Consider the following 11,349-nt stretch of genomic DNA (forward strand, 5'->3'; position numbering starts at 1 on the left):
GTTTCTCAGTCTTCCCTCTCCGGCCCCTCCGCAGCCGTCAGCCCCCCACCCCAGATCCTTCAGAGCTGGGTCCCTGCTCCACTCCACGCCTCACCCCTAACTGCCAGCCTCCCTCCCGAGACCAGCTCCTTGAATCCTGTCCCCCTTCTTCTTCCCTCCTAGGCTCCAATCCTTCCCCTGGGAACCCCTCAGCGCAGTGTGACCTCCTCCTCCCTGCCCAACAGTCCCTCTGCTCCTTGGGGCCCCTCATGCTGTCGCCCTCCCCTAAGAACTCCAGCCCCAGAACTGCATTCTGAATGATCTCTGCAGCAACCTGGTTCTGTGCCCACGCCACACTTTCTCTTCAGCCTCCACAAAGCTTCTAGAACAATCTTCCTTAAGCACAGGCTGGACTTTGTCCCCTGCCTCTGGCTTACCACCTCTCCTTGGCTCCATCAAGCCCAAGGTCAGGTCCAGCCTGGCCTCGAGGGCCCCCATGGCATGGCCTCTGTCTGCACCTCCCCCCACCCCCCCGGCCCTGTGGCCTTCCCTCCCCACCTTACACAGAAAAGAATTACTACACCAGGCTTGAGACAGAGACCTGCTTTCCAAGCTGGCCCTTGGCTGGCATCTGGAAGCCTGGATTTCTGGATGGTGCCCCCCATTGCCTAATAAGAGTGGCTCACTGTGCTATTCCCCCAGTGCCTAGCATAGCAGGTGCTCAATAAATACCAGTTGAGCGAATAAATAACAGCCTTCCCTGGTGTGCATTGTTGTCTCCCGATGAGAAAAAGGGATGTGATGCGTGATTCGTCCAAGGTCACGTAGCCAGTTACTGACAAAACCAGAGCCTTCTGAATCCAGGGCACGTGTCTCATTTCCTTTGGCCAGGGGCTGCCTGAAAGCTCAGAGGGAGGTGCAGGAACCACACGAGCAATGAGAGAGGGGCCCAGTGGGCACCCTCTGTCCACGGCCTCGACCAGAGCGATTCTAGAGGACAGGTCTGTGCCCACTCACTTGGCCTTTTGCTCTTGCCGGAGGAGCATCTCCAGGGGCTGCGCCAGGCGCGCCGCACAGCCCGGGCTCAGTACTGCGGCCGGAGGGGCGTGCATGGTTGCTGGCTGCCCGGGGAGCAGAGCCGAAGGCGGTGCCAGGCCTCAGAGGGACCTGCCTGGCTCCTGTCCCTCCGGGCTCAGCCCGCCCAAGTGCTGGGGATGGCGTGGGGGCGGGAGGGCCTCCGCCCCCCATTCTGCCACACAGCGGTAACTCCCTTGGGCTCTGGCCCTACACCACCTCAGATTAATTTGACTTCTGCCACTTTCCCCAGATCCCAGCTACACCTGTGCCCGGATTCTGACGATGTGTCCCCTCTCTGTAGCTGCCGGGGCGGGGCGGAGTAGTAGAGGGGGCACAGGATTTGGCCCCGGTCGGCTAGCTGCAGAGCGTAAGCCCTCTCGTGCTGCAGCGACCAGAGCACGGGCATCAGAGGGCTCGAGTTGGCTCAGTCCTCCCGTGTACCCAGGAAGAAGTTGGGGGACAGCAGCACGCAGCGCACGTGATCCCTTTCGGTCACAGAAGCATCGCTTCCCAGCCTGCTCCCACAGCCCCCAGGCTTACTGTTCAGAGCACAAGCGAAGACAGCGCAGTAAACACAAAAGGGTCCCCTCATCATTTAGCTGCGGTGCCAGCAAAGGTCATGGTACCAGCACCTTGGAACAACTCAGCCCAGCAAGCCCTGCCCCAGAGCCTCCTCCTGTGCGCCCGCCCCCAGTCTGTTCCTTTCCTTTCTCAAACTCCAGTGACAGCCACAGGGACTTGCCTACCGTTTTCACACCGTCAGGCTGCTTCTAGCCTCCATGCCTCTGCCTGTGACCTCTACCTGGCAGCCCATGTCACTTTTCCTGTCTTGGCTAACACTCCCCTAACACACACACACACACACACACACACACACACACATCTTTCAAATCCTACTGACAATGGCATCTCCTCCAGGAAGTCCCCCTGGACTCCAGGGTGGGCTGTGAGTCCCTTCACGGGACTCTGTGCCCTCTGCTGCCTTCCTCATTAGCACTGTCCCCTGTCCCCCGCCAGAGATGGGCCAGTGTCCGAGGCTCCGTCTTGGGCTGGCAGGGAGAAGGCTCACAGGCACAGTGGGTGGAGTCCAGAGGACCATGGTCTGCGTCCACTATGGAGATGGGGTCCCCGGGAAGAAGAGGGGGATGCAGCCCACATGGGGGACAGGACGGGGAGGGGAAGCCTCGGGGCGTGGCTCAGGATGGGGGGGGGACTCTCAGTGCGCTGTGTCCCAAGGCCGGGCCTGCTCACCTGGGCGTGTGAAGAAGATTTTGCAGAGCCTTCTGTCAGTAGTGTGCCGTCTCAGATCACCTTGACAATGTTCACCCTTCCGCCCCCAGCTGGGGGAACCCTCCAGAATTCCAGGATTCTGTCCCAGAAAAGAGGGAAAGAAGGACACGCACTCATCAGGCCCTGGGCACTCTCCTAACACCTATCAGCTCAGTTAAATCTCTAAAATGTGAGATATAGGCTGACCACCACCTTTACAGGAAGCTGAGCTTGGGGAAATTAAGTGGCTTGTCTGAGGCAAGCATCTGGTGAATGGTGAGGCCAGAGGGTCTGATTCAAAGCAGATGCCCTTTCTACCCTCTAGGTGCTCCCTCTGGGGGGCAGGGAAACCCAGGGGCAAGATGGAGACCCGCAGCCTGGCTGTGCTCCGGGGGCCCCGGGCTTCCAGAAACCTGGCCTCAGAGGCTCACCAAGACAGGAGAAAAGCCACCCATTCTAACCGTGTTGCTCAAAGGCAGAGAAGCGGCAGAGGTGGGCAGGGGTCTCCCGATCCTGGGTCAGCCTGATATTCGACAGAAAGCCCCCCCCCCCCCCCACTTCCCACCCGGCCCTCGGCCCCAGAGCCCAGCACTGGAAGCCTCATGCCGGGCCCGAGACCGGCTGGTCCTGGGGGAGGGGGTGTCTCGGCACCTTGCCCACAGCACCAGGGACAGAATCCTGCACCTGTGAGGGAGCTGCATGGCTGTGGGGGTAGCTTTGCCTCCCTGGGCCTCAGTTTCCTCATCTGCCAAAGTGGAATAAAGACGCCCACTTTGAGGGACCACGGTGCGGCTAGAACGATGTCGTGGCACAGTCTTGCCCTTACACGCTAGCTCCCTTCCCTCTTCTCTGGCTTCCTTCCAAAAAAGGTCCGCAGGAAGGCCTTTCTAAAGTCAAGAGAGAAGGGGCGCCTGGGTGGCTCAGTCAGTTAAGTGTCCGGCTTCGGCCCAGGTCGTGATCCCGCTGTTCATGGGTTCGAGCCCCACGCCGGCCTCTGTGCTGGCAGCTTGGAGCCTGGAAGCTACTTTGGATTCTGTGTCTCCCTCTCTCTCTCTCTCTCTCTCTCTGCCCCTCTCCCACTCATGTTCTGTCTCTCAAAAATAAATAAACATTAAGAAAATTAAAGTCAAGAGAGACAGTCCAGCAGAAGGGGCCTGGGCGGAGGGAGGGGGGTGGTTTTTCTCTGAAGAACACTGCACTTACAGTCTGCTCTGGACTCACCTCTCTGCTCAGTTCCTCGTGGCTGTGTGGCCCCGGGCAGGGTAGTTAACCTCTCTGTGCTCCAGCCTCTTCACCCTGCCTCACCAGGTGCGATCACAGATGTGTGAGTGGCTGTGGAGGAACATTCCTGGGTTTTTTTGTTTTTTTTTTTTTTCCTTTGGGAATGTGGAGTGTGGCCAATGTCCCTTCCCAGGGTGACTGTCGGCTCGGGGTGGGGGTGGGGGTGGGGGTGTCTCTCCTCTGGAGGCGACGCTCCCAGCCACAGGATGGAGACGTGCCAGCGTGTCCCTTCTTGCTTTCTAGGATGGCTTCTGGGGCGGGGGGGTGGGGTGTCGCTGAGAGGGACGGGCCCTGCCTGCATTTTCCTCTGCACCCAAGTCCTCTGGCCTGTGTTAGCCATGGAGGCGGGGTAGGGGCTCTGCCCTGCCCTGCTTGGAGCAAACCCTCTAAGCGGAAAATCCAAAGGGGCCTGAAAGGCAGCTTCTAGAGTGCTCCCTCGCTCTACGAAAGCTTCCCAATCAAATTGTATTAATTTGGCCTCTTCCCCCGGAGGCTAAAGTGAGAGTCAGCCGAAGTGGCCCCCCAGAGGCGGCACTCCAGCACAGAGGGAGGTGCTAAGGTATTGGGGCTTGGGGGTCGAGGGGAAAACCCTCGGAATAACCCTCTGGACAAAGGGGCGATGGAGTGCGGAGGTGGGAACGGGTGGAGGATGAGGTGGGCAGAGACCTGCCGCATCTCTGGCGTCTGCCCTGGGCCGGGTCCTAAGCACCTGCCCCTCCATGCTCCCGCGGCCCTGCCAGGTGGGGACTGTTGAGCAGGCGGGGTGACAGGAGGGGGCTCAGGGATTGAAGTGGGCGTGCTGAGGCCCGGCTGGGTCATAGTTTGCTGCCCCCGCATGCAGGGCACACAGTAGACGCTTAATAAACGTTTGTGAGTCACGATCGGAAGGCAGAGCTAACTCAAAGCCACCACACCTCTTCCCACTTGGGCCTGATGAACCTGAAGAGGGGGCCTGGCTGGGCCTTGGAGAAGAGCAGGGTGTAGGCAGAGCCCCACCGGCCCTCCCAGCGCCCTCATGTGGGCCCCGGCGGGGACGGTCGCGGCTGAGCCTTGTTATGCCCACGTGTGGCCACAAGAGGTCGCCCCGCACCGCCAGCTGCAGCGAGAACAGCCTCCCAGAGGGCTCCTAGCGGTAGTGGAGGCAACTCAGCTTGGAGAAAAAGGACCGCACGGCGTTGCGTGCGGGGTGGACAGGACGGGGGCTGAACTGTGCCATCTGGAAGGTCAGCCCTTGGGCACAAAGAGGAAATGGGCCCAGAGAGGGAGTGGCTGGCCCCTGGGACACCCAGCCAGCTCATGGCAGAGCCAAGAGGCCCCCTCCCTGGTCTCTCCTCATGGGCTCGGGGACCGTTTACCATTGGGCGCACATGACAGCTTGCACCGGGTTCCCCCAGACTTCTGGGCTGTAAGGAGGAGATAGCATTGGGGAGGGCAGGGCTGGGAGATGGGGAATGTGGGGTGGGGGCACGCAGGTGGGACTTGACCGCACCCAAGGCCACAGTCCTCTTGGACTCCTCCAAGAGTCACAGACACGCACCCAGACCTCCTCCAACAGGGCGGGCCCAGCAGGTCACGCTGGGGGTACAGCTCTCAGCCCGGTGGCCGTGGAAGCGTCGCCACGGGGGTAGGAAGTGCCCTTGGGGGTCTGGCTTAACAGCTCTGCCCACCTGAGGGTCAAGGCTGGCCCCGGGTGTCGAGGCAGCTGGACCTTGCTGACAGGGTGAGGAGTTGGGCTTAACCCTGGGGCAGTGGGGGGCTGTCAGGCGGGCATTAAGCTGGGGCACAGGACCGTCTTTCTGGCTGCTGTTGGGGGAGCAAGATGGGAGTGACGAGCTGGGTTAGGAGGCCCTGCTCTCCCGTGCACCTGTGGCATAGCCACGGCCCAGCTCCACCCTTGACTAGCAAAGCAGGTTACTTACTGGCTTCCGGCTGCCTCTCCCGAGTCCTCGTCCTCGGAGCTGGAAGAAGAGGCCTTTGTTCCTGGCTCTACGGCATCACGATCCCGCAGGAAGCTTCCGTGGCTCCTTCCCTGCTGACACGGGTGTGCCTCACCCAGCCCTAGCCCCAGCCCTGCCCCTCCCCACCCCCAGCTTCCTTGGCTACAACGCCAGACCCTGGGCCCTATGGAAATCCCTTCCAGGTCCAGCTCAAATGTCACTTCCTCTGAGAAGCCCTCTGGGCCGGTCTGGGTATTGAGGCTTCTCCCCGGCACCCCCAGCCTGTGGGATCTCAGCACTCACCAATTAGCCGGGGTTGTGGCCAAGGTCCCGGGGGGGTAGGGAACGCACTTAGTGGCAGAGACTGGCCGTTTCGAGTCCCCGGGGCCCAGCAGCAGATGGAACATTCAGCAGGAGGGATGAGGAAGAGAGGAAAGGCAACCTGAGACAGAGAAACCAGCCCCCATTCTGGAGCCTGTCTGAGCCGGGCGGCCTCACAGAGGCCCAGCTGGAGACGTGGAGAGGCTTGGTCTCTCTCTGGGGCAACGGTGTCACCCAGGAGCCGCGCCTTCTCCATCCAAAACTCTTGCTGTTTGTCATCGAGTTCTTTTGGGGAGGAACTGGAGGCCCGTGTCCTTCTCCTCCCAGCACGGGCACGGGGGTTTTACAGGGGTGGGCACACAGCTCGGCCAGTGTGCCCGTGGTCGCCTGGAATGCTGTGTCCCCTCCCCGGTTTCTGCTGGGCCTCTCCAGCGTCCTGTTGAAGTCCCATGGCTTCTGGCGAAGGGCCTCCAGGGGCTCCTGAGCTGGGGTGGGGGAGGAAGCGGGGGCCGCCCTGGCTGTGACAAGGCCGCCTGAAGGGGCCCAAGAGGAAGGGAGCGAGGGCCACGGGGATGAGTCCCAGGAGCTGGAGGGTGGTATCCTTGTCACTATGGAAACAGTGGAGGGGAGGCGGGCCATGGAGCTGGGTGGGGCCGATGACCTCGCAGGAGGTCACCCCTCCAAGACACCGCCATCCCCAGCACGTGACGGGTTACCACACACTGTCGCCTCCCCCCCGGCTCGGCACCCTCGCGCCATCCTGGTGTAGACCTTCCCCCTACCCCCGGCCTGACCTCTCTGTGGCAGCTGGACTCTGCCACGTGGGTCCTGTCACCGCCTCCGTGGCCACCTGCTTCCACTCATCGTCTCGGTGAGCGAGGCCCACAAAGGCCTGGCCCCTGCCCGCCTCTCCAGAGCCCCCTGTCATCACTGCCTCAGTCCCTTCCCCTTGCGTGGGACCCCACGTCCAGTTCAGTTCAAGGTCCAGCTCAAACGTCCCTCCTCTGGTCTCTGTGCCCCTCCTGGGCACTCCCACCCCCCCAGGATGGCACTTCGTCCCCAGAGCTGTCCCCCGCTGGCTCCCAGGTCTGCCCAACTGCAAGCTCCCGAGGGGGTGGCGAGCATGTCACACTGACCTGTGTCCCCCCGGCCCTGCCCCCGCAGAAGCCGGCACAAAGAATGCGCTCAAAGATTTGACAGAATGAATACATGGACAAGGAAATTCATGTAATAAGCATTTATTGAGCACCATCTGTGTACACAACCCTGTGCGAAGCCCCTCAGCTCCCACAAGTGCTCCAGACTATGCATGTTCAAGGGGGAGATTCTGCCCGCACCGGGGCGATCGGGAAGGCCTGGGGGAAGCTTTCCGGGGGGGCTTGGAATACACGTGTCCTGAACATCCACCGGCTTACCCGTGGCTCTGCCCGCACAGGGTTCTCCAGGAAGCTCTGTCAGAGTCCATGTCCTCACTGAGGGCAGGGGCCACAGTGGGTGCCCATTTCCTCTGCACGGGGCCCAGCACTTCCTCAGAGTTTGTCAGATATTTGCTAAGACCACCGTGACAGCAGGTGAAGCTGAAAGTGGTTGTCAAAGGCCAACCCAGGGGTAGGAGCCCAGCTGACAGTCGCCTCTGGCAGAGGCTTTAACAATAGTAGCTAATTCGTGACCCCTTTCAATTGCCACTCCGTACCCTTAGCCCTCGCAATGACCTCTGGGGTAGGAGGGCAAGGACTTCTCCCCACTTTACACATGAGGAGAGTGGGGGCTCAGGAGCTGAAGGGACTCACTCAAGGCCACACAACTGGCAAGTGGTGGAGCTGGCACTGGAATTCGGGTCTAACTGAAAACCCAACACCCTCTTCCTGCTTTGCAATGCTCTTCCACCCGTGGGAACCCACTTGCGCTGCTTCTGGATTTGAAATGGTTCTTAGGAACCAGGCCCAAGGTGAGTGACTTTGTGAATCCCAAGCATACCTGAGGCCTTCTGTGAGGAGGCTGGAAATTTGGCATCAGAACTCAAGGGACTAGGTTCAGCCCCTGACTCAGTCATGGCTGATAACCTACCTGCCTTGTGTGCCTGTTGCTCTAAGTTTCCTGGGACTTTTTCACTCATCCATCAACTGTCTATCCACCATCCATCCATCCATTCCCATTCTATCCATCACCCAGGTATTCATCATCCATCCATCCATCACCCATCTATCCATCATCCATCCATCCATCCACCCATCCATCCATCACCCATCTATCCTCCCATCTACCCATCCATCCATCCATCCATCATCCATCACCCATCACTCATCCATCTATCTATCCATCACCCATCCATCCACCACCCATTCATCCATCCATCCATCCTCCATCCATCCATCCATCCACCCACCCATCCATCCATCACCCATCTATCCTCCCATCCATCCATCCATCCATCCATCATCCATCACCCATCCATCCACCCACCCACCCATCCATCCATCCATCCACTCATCCATCCATCACCCATCTGTCACCCATCCATCCACCCACCCATCCATCCTCCCATCCATCCATCCACTCATCCATCCATCACCCATCTATCACCCATCCATCCATACATCTACCCATCCATCCACCCACCCATCCACCCATCCATCCACCACCCATCTATCCTCCCATCCATCCATCCATCACCCATATCACCCATCCATCCATACATCCACCCACCCATCCGTCCATCCATCCACCCATCCATCCGTCACCCATCCATCCATCCACCCACCCTTCCATCCATCCACTCATCCATCCATCTACCCACACATCCATCGATCCATCCATCCATCCACCCATCCATCCATCACCCATCTATCCTCCCATCCATCCATCCATCCATCCATCATCCATCACCCATCACTCATCCATCTATCTATCCATCACCCATCCATCCACCACCCATTCATCCATCCATCCATCCTCCATTCTCCATCCATCCATCCATCCATCCACCCATCCATCCATCCATCATCCACCACCCATCACTCATCCATCCATCCATCCATCCACCCATCCATCCATCCCCCATCTATCACCCATCCATCCATACATCCACCCACCATCCATCCATCACCCATCTATCCTCCCATCCATCCATCCATCCATCCGTCCATCCGTCCATCATGCACCACCCATCTATCACTCATCCATCTATCTATCCATCACCCATCCATCCACCACCCATTCATCCATCCATCCATCCATCCTCCATCATCCATCCATTCATCCATCTTTTCTTTCCTCACTCACTATGATGCATCTTCAATACATATCAGGCCTTGTGCTAGAGAGATAAGACATAGCCCCTGCCATCAAGTCAATAAAATGTAGCAGGTGTAGATGCCATAACAGAAGATGTGGCATGCTGGGGACACAAAGCAAAAGTCTAGAAGGGGTGGCCAGAGGGTGCAGTGGGGAAGGCGTCCTGGGGGAACTAGTCACTCTCACCACATCTCTGAGGCTGTTGGTGTGCAGGAGAGAACCCTTAACCCAAGGCCAGCCCCCGCAGCTGGCCTGTCACAAGTTCTCTATGAAGCCATTTCCCCACTGCTGCTGGTAGTGGGGATCCTCATGGAACCTACCTGGCTCACCTCACTGGGCCATTTTAAGGCTGGAGGTACAGACACAGCTTGGAGGAGACTTGGGTAACAGCAAAGTCCTCACAAGCACTTGTTACTGAGATTGTCTTCCCTGGCTCAGGATGGAAGGGTGGGTCTAGTCCAGCTGTTTGGGGTCCTTGGTCACCGGAAGTGTGTGTGTATATGCACACCTGTGTGTGTGGTCACCCTGTCGTTCACACTCTAGCCTGGCATGGCCGACGTCTATAGGGGCCAAGAGGCCCAAGCGTGCGGGATGGCACCCCAGACTGGCCCTGACCCAAATCCTGGATCGGCCCTTCCAACCTTAAGCCACTTCCATGTCCGTGGCCACCGTGGCCCTAGTGCCCTACAGTGACCTTGGGAAGGAGACCGGGCCGGGGCCGGGGACCCTCTTTTGCAGGTGAGAAAACGGGAGATCTGAGGAGCAAGTGGCTCGTCCCAGCTGGCGGGCAGACCACTGGAGAGGTTTAAGCGCTGGGGCTCTCACGTCACTGGCCTACGATGGTGCCTCTCAATCCCTCTGTGACCTGGGGCTTCAGCTCTCTGTGCCTCGATGCCCCATCTGAAGAGAGGGGGATATTGGACAGTATCTCCTCACAGGGTGGATGTGAGAATTACGTGAGCCAGAGTTTGGAAAATGCTCAGTGGAGTGCCAGAACACTTGGTGGTGCGGGAATATTATTAATACTAATTCAGAACTTTTGCCTCCTGGGCGCGCTCTCTTTCCACTCCCCACCCCCCTGCCGGGCCTTTCTAAGGATCCTAAGGATCGAAGACAGCAGCTGGCAGTGGGAGGTGGTTGCTTTAAATATGAGATGAGAAGAACAAAAGGAAAATAGAACAGGGTGGTGGCCTGTGGCTAAACTTTAACAATTCCCCTCCCCGAACTGGGGGAGGGTCTAAAGGACAGAATCAGATGCTGCCCGCTTTTGTCTTTAAGGAGCTAAAGGCCCTGCTTCACAGCTCAGTCGCTGGTGTGGGCTGGGACCCCACAGCCTAAGGGAACACCCTCCTGCTTGCCTGTTCTCCAGAGAGGCAGGAAGTAGGTTAAGCGGGATCCTGGAGCTTCTCTGCATCAGGTCTAAGATGACATTAAGTATCCACCAGATTTCTCCACAGGCCACACAGCCTGCCCCCTGGCAGCTCGCCCACTGCCTCTGTCACATGAGCCCCATTACCAAGTTCTCACACTGACTGCCCCAGTGCCCCATGCCCACCCGCCCCCGACCTCCCCTCGAGTCTGCGCGGGCCGTGTTGGGGCAAGGGGGAAATGTTTCATTCCGTCTGATCCGCTGGCCACTCACTGCTCTCCTAGGCAGAGGGACGGAGCCCTGGGGGTTGGGGCCTATGACTCGGCCTCTAAACAAGGCTGCCAACTGCCCCCACCCCGACTATGGCCAGCTGGGCAGAAGGGACCGAGGTGGTGGTGAGCCACCGAACACGGAGGGCAGTGGAGAGACGGCCAGCAGGGGCTGCGGGTCCCGCCTCTAAGGAAATGCCCAGGGCTGCTGTGGTCCGAGAAGAGGGCAAGGTGGAGACCCGAGGCCGGTGGGAGGCAACCAGAAGGCCCGTGAACAGAGCTTGTGCAGAGATGTGCGCGGAGAGCAGAGGCCCAAGGCCGAGGCTCAGGTTCTGGCCAGTCCCTTCCCAGTTGGACCCTGGGCAAGGGCCCTCATCCTCCCAACCTCAGATTCCTGATTTGTAAATGGGGACAGTGACTTACCACCTGGGAGGTCTGCTCAGGATACAGGACATCGTGGTCATGAGGGAGGGAGCCCAATGCTTGCCAAGTGGGACACGCTCAACAGACAGCGTTCTCTTCCTCCGTGGCCCCCGCAAAGCCCTCGCCTTCA

The sequence above is a fragment of the Acinonyx jubatus genome, chromosome B4 (genome assembly GCF_027475565.1).
Source record: "Acinonyx jubatus isolate Ajub_Pintada_27869175 chromosome B4, VMU_Ajub_asm_v1.0, whole genome shotgun sequence".
Taxonomy (NCBI): domain Eukaryota; kingdom Metazoa; phylum Chordata; class Mammalia; order Carnivora; family Felidae; genus Acinonyx; species Acinonyx jubatus.